At 43.9% G+C, this 24,179-nt stretch overlaps 1 long non-coding RNA gene across 2 annotated transcripts in view; it reads right to left on the bottom strand.

Moving 5' to 3' along the window:
* Positions 1-24,179, bottom strand: part of LOC148147509 (uncharacterized) — a 73,185-nt gene that overhangs the window by 46,938 nt on the left and 2,068 nt on the right. For both annotated transcript variants that reach the window (XR_015759721.1, XR_015759720.1), the window contains exon 2: positions 999-1,142. This is a non-coding gene — a long non-coding RNA (uncharacterized LOC148147509). The remainder of the gene's footprint in view (positions 1-998; positions 1,143-24,179) is intronic.

Genomic DNA, 24,179 nt, shown 5'->3' on the forward strand with positions numbered 1-24,179 from the left:
TTTCAAAGAGCTATGAACCTGCTCTCCAAGGTCTCTTTGTTCAGCAACACTCCCTCGGACCTTATAACTAAGTGTATAAGTCGTGCTAAGATTTGCTTTCCCAAAATGCAGCACCTCGCACTTATCCGAATTAAACTCCATCTGCCATTTCTTGGCCAATTGGCTCATATGATCATGATCCAGTTGTAATCAGAGGTAACCTTCTTCGCTGTCCACTACACCTCCAACTTTGGTGTCATCTCCAAGTTTACTAACTGTACCTCTTATGCTCGCATCATCCAAATCATTTATGTAAATGACAAGTAGAGGACCTAGCACCAAATCTTGTGGCACTCCATTAGTCACAGGCCTCCAGTCTGAAAAACAACCCTCCACCACCACCCTCTATCTTCTACCTTTAAGCCAGTTCTGTATCCAAATGGCTAGTTCTCCCTGTATTCCGTGAGATCTAACTTTGCTAATCAGTCTCCCATGGGGAACCTTGTCGAATGCCTTACTGAAGTCCATATAGATCACATCTACCGCTCTGCCCTCATCAAACCTCTTTATTACTTCTTCAAAAAATTCAATCAAGTTTGAGGCACATGATTTCTCACGCACAAAGCCATGTTGACTATCCCAAATCAGTCCTTGCCTTTCCAAATACATGTACATCCTGTCCCTCAGGATTGCCTCCAACGACTTGCCCATCACCATGTCAGGCTCACCGGTCTATAGTCCCCTGGCTTGTCCTTACCAGGAGAAAGTGAGGACTGCAGATGCTCGAGATCACAGCTGAAAATGTGTTGCTGGAAAAGTGCAGCAGGTCAGGCAGCATCCAAGGAGCAGGAGAATCGACGTTTCGGGCATGAGCCCTTCTTCAGGAATGAGGAAAGCGTGCCAAGCAGGCGAAGATAAAAGGTAGGGAGGAGGGACTTGGGGGAAGGGCGTTGGAAATGCGATAGATGGAAGGAGGTTAAGGTGAGGGTGATAGGCCGGAGTGGGGGTTGGCACCTCACCTGTGACTATCGATGATACAAATATCTCAGCAAAAGGCCCAGCAATCTCTTCTCTAGCTTCCCCCAGAGTTCAAGGGTACACCTGATCAGGTCCTGGGGCTTTATCCACCTTCATGTGTTTCAAGACATCCAGCACTTCTTCCTCTGTAATATGAACATTTTGCAAGATGTCACCATCTATTTCCCTACAGTTTATATCTTCCATATCCTTTTCCACAGTAAATACTGATGCAAAATACTCATTTAGTATCCTGCCGAGTTACTCCAGTAATTTCTGTTTTTGTTTCAGATTTCCAGCATCTCCAGTTCTTTATTTCTAGTCCATGGACTGGCTATAGCTGCAGAGTGCTAGGAAGACCTAGAGAATGGAAGCAATGGAAAATAGGCAATGTGAGAAGATTGTTCTTTCTCTTGATTCATTCTTCGGAAAGAGGAGGCTGCCCTCAGGCATTTGCTGCACAGTGTAACAGGGAATGGTGACAAAGGCTGAAGAACATGCAGTTCAGGAAGATTAAGTACAAAAAGAATGGTGAGGTTGTAGGACAGAAAGGAAATAGGTTACTGGAAGAACAGCAAGGAAGTTGAGAATCATATCTTTTGGGAGAACAACACTGGAATAAAATAACAGTAAGTGGACCATGTCATAAGCAAATGGGTACAGGAAATTCAAGGTGATTAAGTGTATCTGCACTGAGAAAAGGACATGAAATGTTTAAAGGTACCGGAAAGGGTTAATATCTACATCAAGTGTCATGAAACAATTTCAAACACTGAAAACAATGAAACAGGAGCACAATGTGAACATTGCATGGAAAGACAAAGAGGTGGAAGCTGAGGATGCAACCATGAGGACACTGATTGAAGATGAATGATAAAACAACCAAAGTTAGTGAGAAAAAAATATTGTTACACAAAGAATGGTTAGGATCTGAAATGTATCCATCATGTTCCAGGCAATCTGCACTGCTTCAGAATGTGGTGGAGCTTTCATGAGGGAATTAGATAGTGATCTGATGGTAAACAAACTACCAGGACAGGGAAACAGACATAGAGTAGGTCATGCTGGTTTGCTCTTGCAGACAGCAGCTTAGAGGTGAAGGACCTTTTTCTAATTTTTTTACCCCCACACTACCACCTAACTGCGGTAGTGCTTATTTTTTCCCAAGCACCCCCTATTTTTTTCTCTTTTCTTTTTCTGTTACCCCCACACTACCGCCTAACCGCAGTAGTGTTTATATTTTCCCCCAGCACCCATGTTGTGTGTGTGCAGGTGTGAGACGCAGTGAAAGACACAAGGACCTCTTTCTATGTTGTAACTATTCTATTATTCAAAGGCATGCCAATTGGGCAAAGAGCACCTAATGTGCATTTTTATGGGATTTATATTTTCAGGATCCTACAGTTCACCAATCAAAAATAAGTTATACATTTGTTCAGTGTTCATTGTTTCTATCTGAATTACCCTCAACTCATGTACATTAAGATCCACTTGCTATAGTCAGCCATAGTCAATATGAACCAATAAACAGTACTCATAATATTACTACTGCTTTTCCATATACTGTAACAATCCTGCTTTGGTTTCCCTCTGTTCTCTTCAGAACCCCTTCTGATACTTTCTTCTTTTTTGAAGATGTGGGTTAATATGCCTTTAAGAGAGTAAAAGTTAGCAGTGACAGCACCAAGTATTCTTAATAAGACACAATGTGACATGGGCTCCAGCTACTGGGGTAGCTGGTTGCCTGGAAATGGCAAAACAGATTCAAATTAGGCCAATCTGTTGAAATGATATCCCGAAAAATACCAATCAAGTTTGAGTTGAGTATATTGACAATCTTGAAAGCCAATGACACAATTTGATGCTTTAGGGTATAAGACCAGGGAAAATTGAACATTTGGGAGGAGAACTGCCACTACACCAACTGCTGTAGACTGCTTGTCAGAACTCTCAGAGGTACCTGTTAAGAGAAAGAATTTGCTAGAAAAAACCTTCAACACTGACCTGGAGAGCAAATCTATCGACTAAGATAAAGAGGAGATTCGACGCTGGCTGTTTTTTTTTTAAATTTCAATATTTCTGTAAATCTTAATTGTGAGCTTTATCAGACTAATATTGTAGAAGGCAAGGTAAAAGATAGGTTAGAGGAAGGAATTGTAAATAGTTGTTAGTTAATTATTCTCTGTTGTTATACTTTAAGAAATAAAGTTGTTAATTTTTACTTTAAATAGTTCTTGGCTACTTGAATTTTTACAGATTGCTGTGTTGCTGGTTTTAAAGTAAGCAGGAGATTTTACCCCATGTCATAACTCTTCTAGTTACCATTCATGGGATAAATGTTCCTGGCCTGGAAGCATTTACAGCCTAACCATAATTGCTTGAGAGGATGTTGAACAAATGGTGAGTTTACATAGAAAATGAGAAACATAGAAAATAAGAGCAAGTGTAGGCTATTCTGCCCTTCAAGCCTGCTCTGCCATTTAAGATGATAATGGCTGACATTCCAACTCAGTACCCTATTCATTTGTCCACTTACTCAACTTGTCCAAATTACATTGAAGGAACTCTGCATCCTCTTCACAGCTCACCCTTTCACCCAGCTTTGTGCTGTGAGGGGAAAGATATAAAAGAGACCTAAGGGGCAACTTTTTCATGCAGAGGGTGGTACGTGTATGGAATGAGCTGCCAGAGGAAGTGGTGAAGGCTGGTACAACTGCAACTTTTAAAAGGCATTTGGATGGGTATATGATAGGAAGGGTTTGGAGGGATATGGGCCGGGTGCTGGCAGGTGGGACTAGATTGGGTTGGGATATCTGGTCGGCATAGACGGGTTGGACTGAAGGGTCTGTTTCCATGCTGTACATCTCTATGACTCTATGCAGTTGTAGAGATATTAATTTTAGTTCCCCTTATCTAATTCATTAATGTATACTGTGAACAGCTGGGGCCCAATACTGATCCCTGCAGTACCCACTAATCTCTGGCTGTCACTTGGGAAAGGTTGTTCAAATTCATGGGCATTGCAGTCAAACTATATCCTTTCCTCACCTGACTTTACAGGTATGGAAGTTCCAAGAAATGGTACTAAATAGTGATCACTGTGCAAAACCTGTCTGTCTATCTGCTCCCTTAGCCCTTCCAACTGCTTTTTCAGCTGAGGTTAGCAAATTGCATACATCAGGCTCTGAGCTTGGATCTTTTGGATCAATAATAATAATGAGGTGATTTACTCAATAAGTCAATTGAAAGGAACCACAAAATTTCTGTTTTGATGGAAAGGGTAATGTATTTTGGGGGACTGAATGGTTCATGAATTATTACATTGCCTTTTCACCTAGAGTACCAACATTCAACTGGGCCCAAATGACAAAATTCCTTTTTACTTCATTTTCAGTATGCCAAAGTAATTCGCTTTTGCAGTATTTACAAAATTCATGCCATTTAAAATGTACTCTGCTTTTCTTTTCTTCCCAGAAAAGAAAGTACACTTCACCACATTATACTCCAGCTTCTGCCTTATTGCCCACTACTTAGACTGTTTCTATCTGGTTCCACCCCATTTACTCACCTAACTTTCATTTATTTTTTTGAGTGCGAGCAGCAGCTGAGTTTAAACAAAACCGGAAGGTTACAGCTAAGGCAAGACAGTTTGTTTTAAAATTACTTACAGGTAGCGGGCAGCGGTGTTTTTTTTTCTCTTCACAGAAAGAGCGGGAGCAGCAGGGGGAAGTGACGACGACCAGAGGGGCAGCCGGGAAGGAAAGCAGTGAGTATATAAATCAGGAAGGCGGCGAAACCCAAGACTCTACAACCGTAGTGTCTCCCACTCGCCCTCCTCCTCTAACCCCCTTACTAAGTACTGTTTATCTATTAATTGGTTTTTTTAAAAAAAACTATAGCAGAGAGGTATCAGGAAGTATTTTAACTCAAACCTGTACAAAGTAATAAAGTAATTAACTAAGCAGAGGTGGCTGGTCAGGTGGTGTGCTGTAGCTGTATGATATGGGAGCTGGCTGATCCCATTGTGAACGGCAGTGACCACATCTGCAGCAAGTGTTGGTTGCTGGAAGAGCTCCGGATCAGAGTTGATGATCTGGAATCTGAGCTTCAAACACTGCGGCGCACCCGGGAGGAGGAGTGTTACCTGGACACTTTGTTTCAGGAGGCAGTCACACCTGGGAGATTAAGTAATTCACATCCAGTTAGTGATCAGGGACATCAGAGTGTGACTGTAAGTGAGGCAGATAGGGGGAACCTGAGTTCAGGAGTGCAGGAGCCTCAGCCCTTGACCTTGTCCAACAGGTATAAGATTCTTGCTCCCTGTACGGATGGGGAAAAGGGCTCTGGACAGGATGAGCCAACTGACCACGGCACCATGGTGCAGAAGGCCATTCAAGAGGGGGGAGTAAAAAGACAAGTAGTTGTTATAGGGGATTCTATAATTAGGGGGACAGATAGTATCCTTTGCAAGCCGGATCGGGAGTCTCGCATGGTGTGTTGCCTACCTGGTGCAGGGTTCGGGACATCTCTGACCGGCTTGAAAGGATATTGGTGCGGGAGGGGGAGGATCCAGTTGTTGTGGTCCACGTTGGGACTAACAACATAGGCAAAGCTAGGGTGGAGGACCTGTTTGGGGATTATCGAGCACTAGGAAGGAAATTGAAGTACAGGTCCTCAAGGGTCATAATCTCCGCATTACTGCCCGAGCCACTTGCCAATTGGCATAGGGATAAGAAAATTAGGGAAGTAAACACGTGGCTAAGGGATTGGTGTGGGAAAGAGGGATTCCACTTCATGGGCCATTGGCATCAGTTTTGGAACCGGGGGGGATCTGTACTGTTGGGACGGTCTCCACCTGAACCGATGAGGTACCAATGTTCTAGCGAAGAGGATAATTAGGGTGGTCAGTAGGACTTTAAACTTCTGAGTTGGGGGGGAAGGGAAAGTGAAAGCGACAGGGAGCATGGAGTTAAATGGAAAGATAAGCAGCAGGATAGCGTATGTGCAGGCAGATTTAAACTTGAGACAGACTGAGAATGCAGCAAAAAGGAAGGATAACTTAGGACATCTTATGACTTCCAATATCTCTAATGATAAGAAAGTTAACATTAAGGCACTTTACCTGAATGCTCGTAGCATTCATAACAAAGCAGACGAACTAATGGCACAGATCATAGTGAATGATTATGATGTGGTAGGCATCACAGAGACAGGGGGTTCAGGACTGGCAGTTAAACATCCAAGGGTTTTCAACTTATCGAAAAGACAGGGAGGTGGGCAGAGGGGGCGGGGTTGCCTTGTTAGTTAAGAACAAAATTAAATCTATGGTGCTGAATGACATAGCGTCGGGTGATGTGGAGTCTGTGTGGGTGGAATTGAGGAACCACAAAGGTAAAAAAACCATAATGGGAGTTATGTACAGACCTCCTAACAGTGGTCAGGACCAGGGGCGCAACATGTACCGGGAAATAGAGAAGGCATGTCAGAAAGGCAAGGTCACAGTGATCATGGGAGACTTCAATATGCAGGTGGACTGGGTAAATAATGTTGCCAGTGGATCCAAAGAAAGGGAATTCATGGAATGCTTACAGGATGGCTTTTTGGAACAGTTTGTCATGGAGCCCACAAGGGAGCAGGCTATTCTGGAACTAGTGCTATGTAATGAACCAGACTTTATAAAAAATCTTAAAGTAAGGGAACACTTAGGAAGCAGCGATCATAATATGGTAGAGTTCAGTCTGCAGTTTGAAAGAGAGAAGGCAAAATCGGATGTAATGGTGTTACAGTTAAATAAAAGGTAACTATGAGGGCATGAGAGGGGAACTGACGAAAATAGACTGGAAGCAGAACCTAGCAGGGAAGACAGTAGAGCAAAAATGGCGGGAGTTTGTGGGTAAAATTGAGGACACTGTACAGAGGTTCATCCCCAAGAAGAGAAAGATTATCTAGGGAGGGATGAGACAGCCATGGCTGACAAAGGAAGTCAAGAAATCTATCAAAGAAAAAGAGAGAGCCTATAAAGTGGCCAAGAGCACTGGGAAGGCTACAAAAACAAACAGAGGATAACAAAGAGAGAAATAAGGAAGGAGAGGATCAAATATGAAGGTAGGCTAGCCAGTAATATTAGAAATGATAGTAAAAGTTTCTTTCAATACATAAGAAACAAACGACAGGCAAGAGTAGACATTGGGCCACTTCAAACTGATGCTGGAAGCCTAGTGATGGGAGATAAGGAAATAGCAGGAGAACCTAATAAGTACTTTGCGTCAGTCTTCACAGTGAAAGACATGAGTAATATCCCAACAATTAAAGGGAGTCAGGGGGCTGAGTTGAGTATGGTTGTCATTACAAAAGAGAAAGTGCTAGAAAAGCTAAAAGGTCTTAAAATTGATAAATCTCCTGGCCCTGATGGCTTACATCCTAGAGTTCTGAGGGAGGTGGCTGAGGAAATAGCAGAGGCGTTGGTTGAGATCTTTCAAAAGTCACTGGAGTCCGGGAAAGTCCCGGATGATTGAAAGATCGCTGTTGTAACCTCCTTGTTCAAGAAAGGATCAAGGCAAAAGATGGAAAATTATAGGCCAATTAGCCTAACCTCAGTTGTTGGTAAAATTCTAGAATCCATCATTAAGGATGAGGTTTCTAAATTCTTGGAAGAGCAGGGTTGGATTAGAACAAGTCAACATGGATTTAGTAAGGGGAGGTCGTGCCTGACAAACCTGTTGGAGTTCTTTGAAGAGGTGACAAGTAGGTTAGACCGGGGAAACCCAGTGGATGTGGTCTACCTTGACTTCCAAAAGGCCTTTGATAAGGTGCCACATGGTGCTGAGCAAGCTGAGGGCCCATGGTGTTTGAGGTGAGCTACTGGTATGGATAGAGGATTGGCTGTCTGACAGGAGGCAGAGAGTTAGGATAAAAGGTTCTTTTTCGGAATGGCAGCCGGTGACAAGTGGTGTCCCGCAGGGTTCAGTGTTGGGGCCGCAGCTGTTCACATTATATATTAATGATCTGGATGAAGGGACTGGGGGCATTCTAGCGAAGTTTGCCGACGATACAAAGTTAGGTGGACAGGCAGGTAGTACTGAGGAAGTGAGGAGGCTGCAGAAGGATCTAGACAGTTTGGAGGAGTGGCCCAGGAAATGATTGATGGAATTCAATGTGAGCAAATGCGAGGTCTTGCACTTTGGGAAAAAGAATAGAAGCATGGATTACTTTCTAAACAGTGAGAAAATTCGTAAAGCCAAAGTACAGAGGGATCTGGGAGTGATAGTTGAGGATTCTCTAAAGGTAAACATGCAGGTTGAGTCCGTGATTAAGAAAGCGAATGCAATGTTGTCAATTATCTCAAGGTGGTTGGAATATAACAGCACTGTTGTACTACTGAGACTTTATAAAGCTCTGGTTAGGCCCCATTTGGAGTACTGTGTCCAGTTTTGGTCCCCACACCTCAGGAAGGACATACTGGCATTGAAGCGTGTCCAGCGGAGATTCACACGGATGATCCCTGGAATGGTAGGTCTAACATACGAGGAACGGCTGAGGATCCTGGGATTGTATTCATTGGAGTTTAGAAGATTAAGGGGCGATCTAATAGAAACTTACAAGATAATACATGGCTTGGAGAGGATGGACGCTAGGAAATTGTTTCCATTAGGCGAGGAGACTAGGACCCGTGGACACAGCCTTCGAATTAGAGGGGGTAAATTCAGAACAGAAATGTGGAGACATTTCTTCAGCCAGAGAGTGGTGGGCCTGTGGAATTCATTGCCACAGAATGCAGTGGAGGCTGGGGCGCCAAATGTCTTCAAGGCAGAAATTGATAAATTCTTGATGTCACAAGGAATTAAGGGCTACGGGGAGAATGCGGGTAAGTGGAGTTGAAATGCCCATCAGCCATGATTGAATGGCAGAATGGACTCGATGGGCCGAATGGCCTTACTTCCGCTCCTATGTCTTATGGAAACATTATTCTCAATTCTTTTGTCTAAGCAGAGGATCCAGCGCTGACCTTTCTGATACCCCCTACTAACAGCCAACCAACTTGACAATGTACCGTTTATCCTTCCTTATTCAAGTATTTCAATCCTCTATACATATTAATATATTACCCCCAAATCCAGGATCCTTTATTGAGCATATTAACTTTTTGCGAATGTCTTTTGGAAATTACATTATACTGCACCTATCAGTTCTGCTTCATCTGCCCTATTAGAAACAATTGTCAAACATGATTTCCCTTTCATAAAACTAGGTTGATTTTCTGTGATCACACAAAGTTTGTCAAGGGTTTTTCAAAATAATTTAAAACAAATAATTGCAATAAAATTTTCCAAAGTACTGATGCCAAGCTGTTAGTTATAACTGTTAGAATTCATAGTTCCCTATTTTAGTTAACTCCCTCCTTTCTTGAATAGGAGTGTTATATTTACTGAAAATTCTGAAAAGTGGACATTTGCACGATTTTCCATGGTTTCCACAGCTCTTCTGGTAAAGTTATAACAAAAATTTGAGAGCACCGTTATGTAAATTCATATTACATAAAAAGAACACAACTCTGTGAGAAACTTATTCTCTCCCTCATAAGTGTCAAGAGGTAGATTGTCACAAATTGACTGTTTGCATAAGCATTTTGGTGTATTTCAATTAGCTCAGCCCTTGATGGTTATTACTCATTCCTCCACACACCAATAAAAGTAAAAAACAAGGAAATCCAAATAAAATACATCCATGACATGAAGTAAATAGTCTACTTTGAAACATTTTATCCTGGTTTGAAACTCTAACAATAAGTTGCAATTCATTCATAGCAATTTCTGGATCAGGAATTATGAAAATCCCTTCATCATATCAATGAAAAATCAACATTTGATGATTTCATTCACTTGAAATGGTCACTGACCATGAACAGCGATGCAAGCATGATCAAATGATGTTAGTTATAACATATAGTTTACTTAAACCATGGCTGGAAACACGTGTTCTATTTATACAATAGAACTGTACTATTTTAGGTTCTGGTTACAGATGTCATCGTGAAAGAATAGTTATGTTAGGTCTGTGTTCAAGACGTATGTACTGATTATACTTTAAAGACTTACTCTTTGCAAACTGTAGTTCGTGGTATGATTGGCATCCTTGATAAAAATTCAACTTTGGTGGGGCTAAAATAGAAAGAAGTGTACCACCAATTTATTAAGTACCTTGTTTAATTTCCAAATCCTGTCTTAACCACTTTTTATTTTAGATTTGAGAGAGATACAGTGCAATTAACATGATCAAAATAAAATCTTACAAAAGTTTTGAGAGACTCTCATCCTAAGTACTCTAATTTGCCTATCCACCCTAGATGAAACAACTTCCCTTTTTGGCATTAGTTGATTTAACTTTGTCCTAAATCTCACACATATGCCACGAATACATGTCTTTTTGTTACATGGTTGTTTAACACCTCTATGTTACTTTTGATAGAGTTTGTGAAGGAAGCAACCGGAGATAGTCTATGCTTAGAATAGATGAATTCACAATAAAACATAAAATACTTCACATACTCCTTTGTCAGTAAGTTGCAAAAAGGTGTTTGAGCAACTCCACACAGATACTAAGATCTTTTCTTCCATGAGTGTCATCAACATTTTTGTTAATGCCATCTTTGAGTGCAAACGCCTCTGAGGCTTCCCCCCTGATCCACTGCAGCCAATAGCAGGCGATTTTCCCAAGAGTACCAGACTACAGCCAGAGGAGCTGATCTTTATATGTTTTGAAAAGATCATCCGGTGTGAAATTTTATTTGCAGCAGCTGTATTTGGTAATCTTTATCGCTTTGGAGACAGCATGCTTAGCTAGCTCTGAGGCAACAGAAGGCTGCCTGTGGTCTAGATTTCCCATGCTTTTAGCCTGCTGCCTCAAATGTTATGGGTGAACATGGGGATATATTTATAGGCATTTTCTTAATCAACCTGTTCAGAGACCTTCTGGAAAAGGTGGGACTTGAACGAAGGCACCCTAGCTCCGAGGTAGGGACTGCGCAAGAAGGGCCCAAGATTTATTTACATTCTTCTGATAGGTGCTCAAGTAATCATTGAATCAACGTCCTCCAACTGTACATAATTAACTTCAATTGATACAATAACTTCTCAAAGCCATGGATGAAGAATAGCATAACAGCAAAATACTGGAGATGCTGGAAATCTGAAAATAAAAACACAAAATTCTGGAAATACTGAGGTTAGACAGTGTCAGTGGAAACAGAAACGAAAGATTAACTTTGTTTCTTTCTGTACAAATACGCTCTCGGAGTACCAGAGCCCAGGGCCTAGACTGTGATGGATGCAGCAATCAGTCTTTGCTATCATGTCTGGAGCTTCAACACCAATCCACATGCAAGCAGGAATGCAGGATCCTAGGATGGGTGGGGTATTAAAATGGGTGGTGGTAGGAGGGACAACAAAGAGTTTGTATTTGGCTCTGTCCCTGTAGCGTAGTCTGGTCTCCAATTATCTTGGTTATTCTTGCCACTGGACAAAGACCATGTTCCAACTGGACTGTGTGGTAGTCAGTGTACAACAGCCGCTTTACAGAGTCACAGCACAGAAACAGACCTATTGGTCCAATCAGTCCGTACAGAATATAATCCCAAAATAAACTGGTCCCACCTGCCTGCAGTTGACCCATATTCCTCCAAACCTTCACTACTCATGTACTTATCTAAGTATTTTTTAAATGTGTAACAGTACCCACATTCACCATTTCCTCAAGAAGTTGTAAGCTACATGTGAGCCACCTTGTGTGGCTCCTCTCTCTCTCCTCTCACCTTAAAAATATGCTCCCTAATCTTGAAGTCCCCCATCTGAGGGAAGGGACAGGTACCATTAACCCTGTTAAAATATCTCCTGTGTAGACATCTTCCATTTTTGATCATCACATTGACTTTCAGTTATGGAAGTCGATGCCGCATACGCATCTTGGAATTCCACACAAAATCAGAGGGAACTCTGGATACTTGTGGACCACCCCAACAGTGACAGATCTGAACATTGCATTGCTATCATAGCCCAAGAATTTCAGTGCTATGACACTGTCATTGTAACCCTGAGTGAGACACAGCAGGCAGGAGACTGTCAGCTTAAAAGTAAAAGCTATTGAAATCAAATTCTTTGGAAGGTTACATCTGAGGAAGAATTTGACATAGTGGGGTAGGATTCACAAAGAAAAAATTAATTAGGTGACCAACTCAAAGTACCCCACTATGGGAATTTGGGCCTCTTGACTCTTTGGCTCATGTCATCTGTCATTGGTGCATTAAAGAGGAATTCTACTCCAGCCTTGGTCATCTGTTGTCTCATGTCTCAAGGGGAAAAAGCCGATTCAAAACTCTGGAACAGTTGGCTTGATTAGGGAAGATAAACAACAACACCATGAAATCCTCCTGATGAAATGCACAGAGCACGGCCAGTTAGCCTAACCTCTACCATTAAGATTTTAGAGTCCATTATTAAGGATGAAATTGCAGGTGTTTGGAAGTGCATGGTAAAATGGGCTTTGTCAAAGGGATGTCAAGCCTGATAAACCTGTTAGAATTCTTTTGAGTTTATCAGCAAGTTAGACAAAGGAGAGCCAGGGAACATGATTTATTTGGATTTCCAGAAGACCTTTGATTAGGTGCTGCTCAGAAGGCTTCTAAATAAGGTTATAGGGGCAAGATATGGGCATAGATAAAGGATTGGCTGACTGGCAGAAGGTGGAGAGTGGGATAGCAGCTCGTGACGAGGCGAGTTCCGCAGGGATCATCACTGGGACAACTATTCACAGTATACATTATAGTGCCAGAGATCTGGGTTAGAATCTAGCCTTGCGTGACTGTCTGGAGTTTGCATGTTCTCCCTGTGTCTGTGTGGGTTCAATCTGGGTGCTCTGGTTTCCTCCCACAGTCTAAAGGTGTGCAGGCTATGTGGACTGGCAATACTAAATTTTCCAAAGTGTCCAACGATGTGCATGTTAGGTTGATTAGCCATAGGAAAGGTAGGGTTACAGGAATAGTGTTGGGTTGGGGGGGGGGATGTCAGAGTGGAATGCTCTTTAGGAGAGTCGGTGTGGACTTAATGGGCTGAATAACCTGCTCCCACACTGTAAGGATTCTGTTCTACGGTTGTGGCAATCTGGACCAGAACCTGGGTGTATGTCACATGAATATCTTGCAATCACAGAACGTAAGAACTCGGAGCTGGAGTAGGCAATTCAGCCTCTTGAGCCTGCACCATGATTTAATATGATCATGGCCAATCTCAGCTTCGATTTGGCCTTCCTTCTGGCTCTCCATACCCCTTCGACTCATTACTCATTAAAGAAATTGTCTATCTATCTCGAATGTACTGGACAGTTAATTCCACAGACTGATGACTCTTTGCAAAAAGGAATTTCTCTTCATCTTTGATTTAAATCTGCTATCGCTTCACCTAAAATTAGCACGCCTTGTTCTAGATTGCCCCCCACAAGGGGACATCCTCCCTACATCAAGACCTTTATAGTGCCAGGGATCCAGGTTAGATTCTAGCCTTGCTTCACTATCTGGAGTTTGCATGTTCTTCCCGTGTATGTGTGGGTTTTATCTGGATTCTCTGGTTTCCTCCCACTGTCCAAAGATGTGCAGGTTATGACAGATTGGCATCCTAAAAATTGCCCAATAGTCTCCAGCAATGTGCTACCCTGGATTAGCCAGGGTAAATGTGGGGTTACAGGGATAGGTGGTTCTGGGTAGAATGCTCTTTGGAGGGTTGGAGCAGTCTCAATGCGTCAAATGGTTTCTAACTGTACATAGAGATATGAACACAGAATCCTTCCAATCTGGATGAAAGAACAGAGGGCACTGTTGTCAAGTTTACAGATGACACAAGGATAGGTGGAGGGACAGGTAATGTTGCGGTAGTAGGGAGATTGCAGTAGGATTCGGCCAGGCTAGTAGAGTGGTCAAAGAAGTGGCAGATGGAATACAACGAGGAATACACTTCGACAGGAAGAATACACATTAGTCTATTTTCTAAATGGGGAAAAGCTTCAGAAAGATTTCAGAGTTTTAGTTTAGGATTCTTTAGCATACAGAGAGAACTAGCCAGTTGAATACAGAACTGGCTCAAAGGTAGAAGACAAAAGGTGGTGATGGAGGGTTGTTTTTCAGACTGGAGGCCTGTGACCAGTGGAGTGCCACAAGGATCGGTGCTGGGTCCACTACTTTTAGTCATTTACATAAAGGATTTGGATATGAACATAAGTTAGTAAGTTATACTTAGTAAGTTTGCAGATGACACCAAAATTGGAGGTGTAGTGGTCAGCAAAGAAGGTTACCTCAGATTACAACAAGATCTTGATCAGATGTGCCAATGGCTGAGGAGTGGCAGATGGGAGTTTAATTTAGATAAATGTGAGGTACTGTATTTTGGGAAAGCAAATCTTAGCAGGACTTATATATTTAATGGTAAGGTCCTAGGGAGTATAGCTGAACAAAGAGACATTGGAGTGCATGTTCATAGCTCCTTGAAAGTGGAGTCGCAGGTAGATAGGATAGTGAAGAAGGCATTTGGTATGCTTTCCTTTATTGGTCAGAGTACTGAGTACAGGCGTTGGGAGGTCATGTTGCGACTGTACAGGACATTGGTTATTGGACTAGTGGTGCTGGAAGAGCACAGCAGTTCAGGCAGCATACAAGGAGCAGTAAAATCAATGTTTCGGTCAAAAGCCCTTCATCAGGAATAAAGGCAGAGAGCCTGAAGCGTGGAGAGATAAGTTAGAGGAGGGCGGGGGTGGGGAGAAACTAGCATAGAGTACAATAGATGATTGGGGGAGGGGATGAAGGTGATAGGTCAGGGAGGAGGGTGGAGTGGATAGGTGGAAAAAAGAAGATAGGCAGGTAGGACAAGTCATGGGGACAGTGCTGAGCTGGAAGTTTGGAACTGGGGTGAGGTGGGGGAAGGGGAAATGAGGAAACTGTTGAAGTCCACATTGATGCCCTGGGGTTGAAGTGTTCCGAGGCGGAAGATGAGGCGTTCTTCCTCCAGGCATCTGGTGGTGAGGGAGCAGTGGTGAAGGAGGCCCAGGACCTCCATGCCCTCGGAAGAGTGGGAGGGGGAGTTGAAATGTTGGGCCACAGGGTGGTGTGGTTGATTGGTGCGGGTGTCCCAGAGATGTTCCCGAAAGTGCTCTGCTAGGAGGTGTCCAGTCTCCCCAATGTATAGGAGACCGCATCGGGAGCAACGGATACAATAAATGATATTAGTGGATGTGCAGGTAAAACTTTGATGGATGTGGAAGGCTCCTTTAGGGCCTTGGATGGAGGTGAGGGAGGAGATGTGGGCGCAGGTTTTGCAGTTTCTGCGGTGGCAGGGGAAGGTGCCAGGATGGGAGGGTGGGTTGTAGTGGTGCGTGGACCAGGTAATCACGGAGGGAACGGTCTTTGCAGAAGGTGGAAAGCAAGGCCCGAAAGGAGCCTTCCACATCCATCAAAATTTTACCTGCACATCCACTAATATCATTTATTGTATCTGTTGCTCCCGATGCGGTCGCCTCTACATTGGGGACACTGGGCGCCTCCTAGCAGAGCGCTTTAGGGAACATCTCCGGGACACCTGCACCAATCAACCACACCGCCCTGTGGCTCAACATTTCAACTCCCCTTCCCACTCTGCCGAGGACAGGGAGGTCCTGGGCCTCCTTCACTGCCGTTCCCTCACCACCAGATGCCTGGAGGAAGAACGCCTCATCTTCTGCCTCGGAACAATTCAACCCCAGGGCATCAATGTGGACATCAACAGTTTCCTCATTTCCCCTTCCCCCACCTCACCCCAGTTCCAAACTTCCAGCTCAGCACTGTCCCCATGACTTGTCCTACCTGCCTATCTTCTTTTCCACCTATCCACTCCACCCTCCTCCCTGACCTATCACCTTCATCCCCTCCCCCACTCACCTATTGTACTCTATGCTAGTTTCTCCCCACCCTCCTCTAGCTTATCTCTCCACACTTCAGGCTCTCTGCCTTTATTCCTGATGAAGGGCTTTTGCCCGAAACGTCGATTTTACTGCTCCTTGGATGCTGCCTGAACTGCTGTGCTCTTCCAACATCACTAATCCAAAATCTAGTTTCCAGCATCTGCAGTCATTGTTTTTACCCAGTACATTGGTTCGGCCACTGTTGGAATACTGCCTGCAATTCTGGTCTCCTTCCTATCAGAAGGATGTTGTAAAACTTGAAAGAGTTCAGAAAAGATTTACAAGGATGTTGCCAGGGTTGGAGGATTTGAGCTATAGGGAGAGACTGAACAGGCTAGGGCTGTTTTCCCTGGAGCGTCGGAGGCGGAGGGGTGACCTTATAGATAGAGGTTTATCAAGTCATGAGGGACATGGATAGGATAAATAGACAAAGTCCTTTCCTTGAGGTGGGGGAGTCCAGATCTAGAGGACATGGGTTTAGGGTGAGAAGGAAAAGATATATAAGAGACCGAAAGGGGTAACTTTTTCACATGGATGGTGGTGCATGTGCAGAATGGGCTGCCAGAGGAAGTGGTGGAGGCTAGTACAATTGCAACATTTAAAAGGCATTTGGATGGGTATATGCATAGGAAGAGTTTGGAGGGATATGGGCTGGGTGCTGGCAGGTGGGACGAGATTGGGTTGGGATATCTGGTCGGCAAGGACGGGTTGAACTGAAGGGTCGGTTTCCGTGCTATACATCTCTATGACTCTATTTCAAGAGGGCTAGAATACAAGAGATGTATAGCTGAGGCTGTATAAGGCTCTGATCAGACTGCATTTAGAATATTGTGAGCAGTTTTGGGGCCAATATCTAGGGAAGGATATGCTGACCTTGGAGAGGTCCACAGGAGTTTTACAAAAATGAACCTGTGGCTGAAGGGCTTGTCATATAATGAGCGATCGAGGACTGTAGGTGTATACTGAATGGAGTTTAGAAAGATGTGGGGGGGGGGGATTTGATTGGAACTTAGAAAACTGAGAGGCCTGGATAGAGTGGACGTGAAGAAGACAGTTCCAATCGTAAGAGACTAGGATCTGAAGGGACGGCCTCAAAGTGAAAGGACAACCCTTTAGAACTGAGATGAGGAGGAATTCGTTCAGCTGGGGTTGGTGAATCTGTGGGATACATTGCCACAGAAAGCAGTGAAGATCAAGTCATTAGTGTAGTTTAGACAGAGATGGTAAGGTTCTTCATTAGCAAGGGGATAAAAGATTGGAGAAAGCAGGAGAATGGTTGAGAAACATTAACTACGATTGACTGGCAGACTCAATGGGCTACGTCTTATGATAACTAGCACCCTATTTCATCAGAGAGGTGAAAATAAATCTCCATGGCATCACACTTGCTCTGGACATCGGCAGTTGCTTTGCTCCATCATTGCTTGAGCAAGGAACCGCAAAGCTGTCTACATTACCATGCCATGGCAGGAAGTAATGACTGCTGGACTAACCATCGCCTAATCCAGTCTACTATTTTCATTATTGAAAAGTGTGGCGTTGGAAAAGCACAGCAGGTTAGGCAGCATCTGAGGAGCAGGAGAGTCGACGTTTCGAGCATTAGCCCATCATCAGGAATGTTTTGTTGAGTGTGTGGATCCTTCTCAGGATGATGAATAGCAGAGGTCCATTGCAGGTCTGGGACAGTGTGGTCCTGATGAAGGTCTTATGCCCCAAACATTGATTCTTCTGCTCCTCAGATGCTGCCTGACCTGCTGTGCTTTTCTAGCACCACACTCGTGACTCTGAGCTGGAGCAGGGCAGACTGCAGGGAGAGTAGTTGACAACGATTGGCTACAAGGGTGGAGCCGAGGATCCGGTGGGATAATCGTTTCTGGAGGTTCTGGATTTGCTGTAGGTAGTGATTTTCCCAGTCAGTCCAAATTGTGATGGTCTGAATGTAGTCTGGAGTCTATGCGGGATAAATTGGTTGCTTGGCAGGTGCTGAGGAAGGAGACATGGCTGTAGTAGTGTGTCTGTGGTTGAAGAGGTTCAGGGCAGAGGACATGACCTGAGAAGTGCAATGAGAGAAACACTGATTGAGATCCTTGTGGAGGGAAGAGGAGAAATTCTTCAAGGTGAGCACCAAAACAACAGTAGCAGCACCAGAAGTGCTATGAGGAGATTCTAGGTTTATATGCCAGAAATGGGTCAAGTATTAGCAAGGATAGAGGATTGGTTGACTAACAGGAAGCAAAGAGTGGGGATAAATGGAGTGTTATTCTGGTTGGCAATCAGTAATTAGTGGTGTGCCTCAGGGATCAGTGTTGGGACTGCAAATATTCACAATTTATACAGATGATTTGGAGTTTGGGACCACATGCAGTGTGTCAAAGTTTGCAGATGATACTAAGATGTGACAGAGCAAAGTGTGCAGAGGACTATGAAACATTTGCAGAGGAACACATACTTTAAGTGAGTGGGCAAAGGTCTGGCAGATGGAATACATAGTTAATAAATGTGAAGTCATCTACTTGGTATGAGTAACACTAAAAAGGAATATTACTTCAAATGGTAAAAAGTTGCAGCATGCTGCTATGCAAAGGGATCTGGGTGTCCTTGTGCATGAATTACAGAAGGTTGGTCTGCAGGTACAAGTAATTAGGAAGGCAAATTGAATTTTGTCCTTCATTGCTAAAGGGATTGAGTTTAAAAGCAGGGAAGTTATGTTGCAGCTGTACAGGGTACTAGTGAGGCCACACCTGGAGTACTGTGTGCAGTTTTGGTCTCCTTACTTGAGAAAGGATGTCCTGACACTAGAAGGGATACAGAGGAGTTCGCTACATTGATTCCGGAGTTGACGGGGTTGGCTTCTGAGGAGAGACTAAGTAGACTGGGATTATATTCATTGGAATTTAGAAGAATGAGTAGGGATTTTATAGAAACATAAAATTTTGAAGGGAATGGATAAGATAGAAGTAGAACGGATGTTTCCTCTGGAAGGTGAAACTAGGACAAGAGGGCCTAGTTTCAAGATTAGGGGGAGCAGATTTAGGACTGAATTGAGAAGGAACTTCTTCATCCAGAAGGTTGTAAATCTATGGAATTCCCTGCCCAGAATAGTAGTTGACAATACTTCAGTAAAGGTTTTTCGAGCTAAGATAGAATTCCTCTAATCTAATCTAATCTAATCTAATCCTCTATTGTTAAAAAGAAAATAAGGGCAGTGAGAGGGCGACTAAGTGGAGCTGAGTCCACAAAAAGATCAGCCATAACCTTATTGAGTGACGGAGCAGGCTCGAAGGGCCTGAAAGGAGAAAGTGAGGACTGCAGATGCTGGGGATCAGAGCTTAAAAATGTGTTGCTGGAAAAGCGCAGCAAGTCAGGCAGCATCAAGGAGAAGGAGAATCGACATTTCGGGCATAAGTCCTTCTTCAGGAATGGACCCCACCACCAAGGATATATTTCCCTCCCCACCCCTATCAGTGTTCCAGAAAGACCACTCCCTCCGCGACTCCCTTGTCAGATACACCCCCCCCATCAACCCAACCTCCACTTCCGGCACCTTCCCCTGCAACCGCCATAAATGCAAAACTTGCGCCCACACCTCCCCCCTCACTTCCCTCCAAGGCCCCAAGGATCCTTCAATATCCATCAGAAATTCACCTGCACCTCCACACACATCATTTACTGCATCCGCGGCACCCGATGTGGCCTCCTATACATTGGGGAGACAGGCTGCCTACTTGCGGAACGTTTCAGAGAACACCTCTGGGACACCCGCATCAACCAACCCAACCGCCCCATGACTGAACACTTTAATTCCCACTCCCACTCCGCCAAGGACATGCAGGTCCTTGGCCTCCTCCATCGCCAGACCATGGCAACACGACGCCTGGAGGAAGAGCGACTCATCTTCCGCCAAGGAACCCTCCAACCACAAGGGAGGAATACAGATTTCTCCAGCTTCCTCATTTCCCCTCCCCCCACCTTTTCTCAGTCCCAACCCTCAGACTCAGCACCACCTTCTTGACCTGCAATCATCTTCCCGACCTCTCCGCCCCCACCCCCACTCCAGCCTATCACCCTCACCTTAACCTCCTTCCACCTATTGCATTCCCAACGCCCGTCCCCCAAGTCCCTCCTCCCTACCTTTTATCTTAGCCTGCTTGGCACACCCTCCTCATTCCTGAAGAAGGACTTATGCCCGAAATGTCGATTATCCTTGATGCTGCCCGACTTGCTGCGCTTTTCCAGCAACACATTTTTAAGCTTGAAGGGCCTGATGGCCTACTCCTGCTCCGAGTTCTTGTGTTCATATGCTCAATGCTTGAGACCACAGCAAATCAGTCAGCATCCATGGAGAGAGAGCAAGATAACGTTTCAGGTCTAGATAGTAGTTCAGAAGTCTCCAATGGCTATTCCTCTCTTAAATAGGTATTCCATTTTGGATAATGTTGAAAGGGATGGTCTCTTAGAGGACAATATACGTCGCAGTCAGATTTTGGGCAGTAAGAATGAATATTATGTTAAACAGGGTTTGTCACGATTTAAAAGAACAATTGTAGGCAACTCTCCTGTCAGGGGCACTGACAGAAGAGTCCGCAGCAGTGAGTGTGAATCTCGGATAGAATGATGCTTTTCTAGTGCCAAGGCTAAGGATGTTTCAAAGGGAAGAATGAGAAGCCGGAAGTTGTTGTGCACATGAGTAGGCAGGGCATAGTTAGGACATAGATCCTCAGTAGCAATAAGAGTAGAAAAACAGATGAGGATGGTTCTGACTCAAAAGAGCAACTTGACTACAAAAGACAGGCAAGAGCAAGTCAGAGAACGAGGCAACTCTGAAGAATTAAACTGCAACTATGTCAATCCAAAGGGTCTTACAAGTAAGGCTGATGAACCCAGGGCATGTACTGGAACACAGGACTGGGATGTCATAGCTATTACAGAAACTTGGCTGAGGGAAGGACAAGACTGGCAGCTAATGTTCTGGGTTTGAGATGCTTCAGGAAGGAGAGAAAGTGAGGCAAGAGTGGAAGGGGAGTGGTGTTTTTGATGAAGGAAAACATTTCTACTCTAATTAGAGAGTATATTTCTGAGGGACCGTTCAGTGAAAATATATGCATTGAAGTTAGAAATAAGAAAGGGATGATCACTTTGATGACATTGTACTAAAGGCCGCCCCAGTAATGAGAGCGAAATTCAGGAGCAAATGTGTAGAGAAATCTCAGATATTTTTAGGAAAAGTAGGGTTGTAAAAGGGGATTTTATCTTTCCAGACATTGACTGGGACAGCAATAGTGTTAAAGGTTTGGATGGTGAGGAATTTGTTAAATGTATTCAAGAAGAGCTTCTTTATCAATATGTAAATGCTCCTACTAGAGAAAGAGCAAAACTTGACCTTATCTTGGGAAATAAGGCAGAGCAAGCGACTGAAGTGATAGTAGGGCAACACTTTGGGACGAGTCATCATATTTCTATTAGTTTTATTATTGGTTTAAGGAACAGATGTTGCGTGTCCTTGATAGGTATGTCCCTGTCAGACAGGGAGGAAGTGATAAGATAAGGGAACCGTGGTTTAGTACAGAAATTACATCTCTTGTTAAGAAGGAGGCTTATGTGTTGATGAGGCAAGATGGTTCAGATGAGGCGATGGAGAGTTACAGATCAGCTAGGAAGGATTTAAAGAGAGAGTTAAGAAGAGTAAAGAGAGGACACGAGCAGTCTTTAGCAAATAGAATAAAGGAGAACCCTAAAGTTTTCTATAGGTATGTGAGGAATAAAAGGATGACTCGGGTAGGAATAGGGCCAGTCAAAGACAGATGTGGGCAGTTGAATGTGGACTCCGTGGAGGTCGGAAAGTGCTAAATGAACATTTCTCATCAGTTTTCACTCAGGAAAAGGAGAATATTGTAAAGGAGAAGAATGACGTACGAGATATTAGACTAGAACGGATCGAGGTTGGTTACGATCACGTGTTATCAATTCTTGAAAGAGTGAAAGTAGACAAGTCCCCTGGGCTGGATGCGATTTATCCGAGGATTCTCTGGGAAGCTAGGGAAGAGATAGCAAAGCCTTTGGGCAGCATGGTGGCTCACACTACTGCCTCACAGCGCAGAGACCCGGGTTCAATTCCCACCTCAGGCAACTCTCTGCGTGGAGTTTGCAAATTCTCCCCGTGTCTGCGTGGGTTTCCTCCGGGTGCTCCGGTTTCCTCCCACAGTCCAAAAATGTGCAGGTTAGGTGAATTGGCCATGCTAAATTGCCCGTAGTGTTAGGTGAAGGGGTAAATGTAGGGGAATGGGTCTGGGTGGGTTACACTTTGGTGGGTCAGTGTGGACTTGTTGGGCCGAAGGGCCTGTTTCCACACTGTAAGTAATCTAATCTAACCTGAGTAGTCATTGTCTACAGGAATAGTACCAGAGGACTGGAGGATTGCAAATATTGCGCCCTTGTTCAAGAAGGGCAGTAGAGATGACCCAGGTAATTATAGACCAGTGAGCCTTACTTCTGTTGTAGGAAAGGTGTTGGAAAGAAGATTTATAATCATCTAGCAAGCAACAATTTGATTTCAAATAGTCAACATGGTTTCGTTAAGGGCAGGTCATGTCTCACAAACCTCATTGAGTTTTTTGAGAAGTTGACTAAGCATATAGATGAGGTAGGGCAGTTGACATGGTAAGCATGGACTTCAGTAAAGCCTTTGATAAGGTTCCACATGGTAGGCTGTTGGAGAAATTGCAGAGGCATGGAATTGAGGGTGATTTAGCTGTTTGGATTAGAAAGGAGGCAGTGAGTGGAGGGTGATCGAAAATATTTAGCCTAGAGTCCGGTTACTAGTAGTGTGCCACAAGGATCTGTTTTGGGACCACTGCTGTTTGTCATTTTTATAAATGACTTAGATGCAGGCATAGGTGGATGGATTAGTAAACCTGCAGATGACACTAAAGTTGGTGGAGTAGTAGACAGTTTGGAAGAATGATACAGGTTGCAGGGGGACTTGGATAAACTGCAGAAATGGGCTGAGAGGTGGCAAATGGAGTTCAATGCAGCTAAATGCGAGGTGGTGCACTTAGGGACGAATAACAGGAAGGCAGAGTACTGGGTCAATGGAAAGATTCTTGGCAGTATGGATGTGCAGAGGGATCTTGGAGTCCATGTACATAAATCCCTGACAGTTGCCACCCAGATGGATTGCTACTAAGAAGGCATACCGTGTGTTAGGTTTCATTCGTAGAGGGATTGAGTTCTGGAGCCGCAATATCATGCTGCAACTAAATATGGTGCAGAAGCACTCCTGGTTCAAATATGTGAACTCAGCTCCCTTATTTGGGAAGGGAGAAGCATGCTAGCGGATCTTCGAGATGCTGTAATTGTGACCACCTTTGAGGGAAGGAGATAAGACGGATCATGTTAACTACATAAGTTTCTCCCCGTCCATCACAGGGAAGGTCATTGTAAACGTTCTCCTCAATCACCTCTCACAGTCACTGAAAAGCTCTTGCTGGAATCACATTATGGATCCATCAAGAAGCACAATATGCAGCAGCTACTGCAGGTTGAGTTAGCAAACAGTGACTTTTAGTGCAAAGTCATTTTGTCATCGATTATTACACTGATTTTTAAGATTTTTGCCCTGCAGCTCCACTTGTGTTGGAAACAGCATAGTGGTGTTCTTTGATCTCTCGAAAGCCTTCGACTGTTAACTAGGAGGGACTACAAAGCCTCTTTTCCAATGCAGTTGCCTACAAAAATGAATCACTATCCTCTGTTCATTCTATGACAAAATCATAATCCTCACTGACTGATTACAGGCTCAATATGAGTGCAAACTGGTGTCAGGTAAGGCTGTGTCATTGCACCAACATTCCTCCCTGCTGCATCACTCTCATCTACAAAACTTCCAACTGTCATGGATCTAATCTACAGGATGACTGGGAAACTGTTCAGTCTGTTTCACCATGAATCCAGATCCATGACCATCTAACCTCAATTCTTAAGGTGCAGTGTGTAGACAAGGCCTACATGCATGCACACTCAGGGGTTGAACTCCAAACTATTGTTGAATCATCAGGCTAAACTTCCAGAAGTCAAAGGTCCGACACCAACCTGCTCCTACATTGAACCCCAGCTACCAAAAATCAGCGATAAGGCACTGGGCTTGTGGATCAATTTCCACTTGGGAACCTCCTCTTGGAGTACAAACATTGATGATGAAATACAACATTATG

Source organism: Chiloscyllium plagiosum, unplaced genomic scaffold (genome assembly GCF_037043375.1).
Source record: "Chiloscyllium plagiosum isolate Xiang-an unplaced genomic scaffold, Cpla_swu_hap1 HiC_scaffold_16, whole genome shotgun sequence".
NCBI lineage: Eukaryota > Metazoa > Chordata > Chondrichthyes > Orectolobiformes > Hemiscylliidae > Chiloscyllium > Chiloscyllium plagiosum.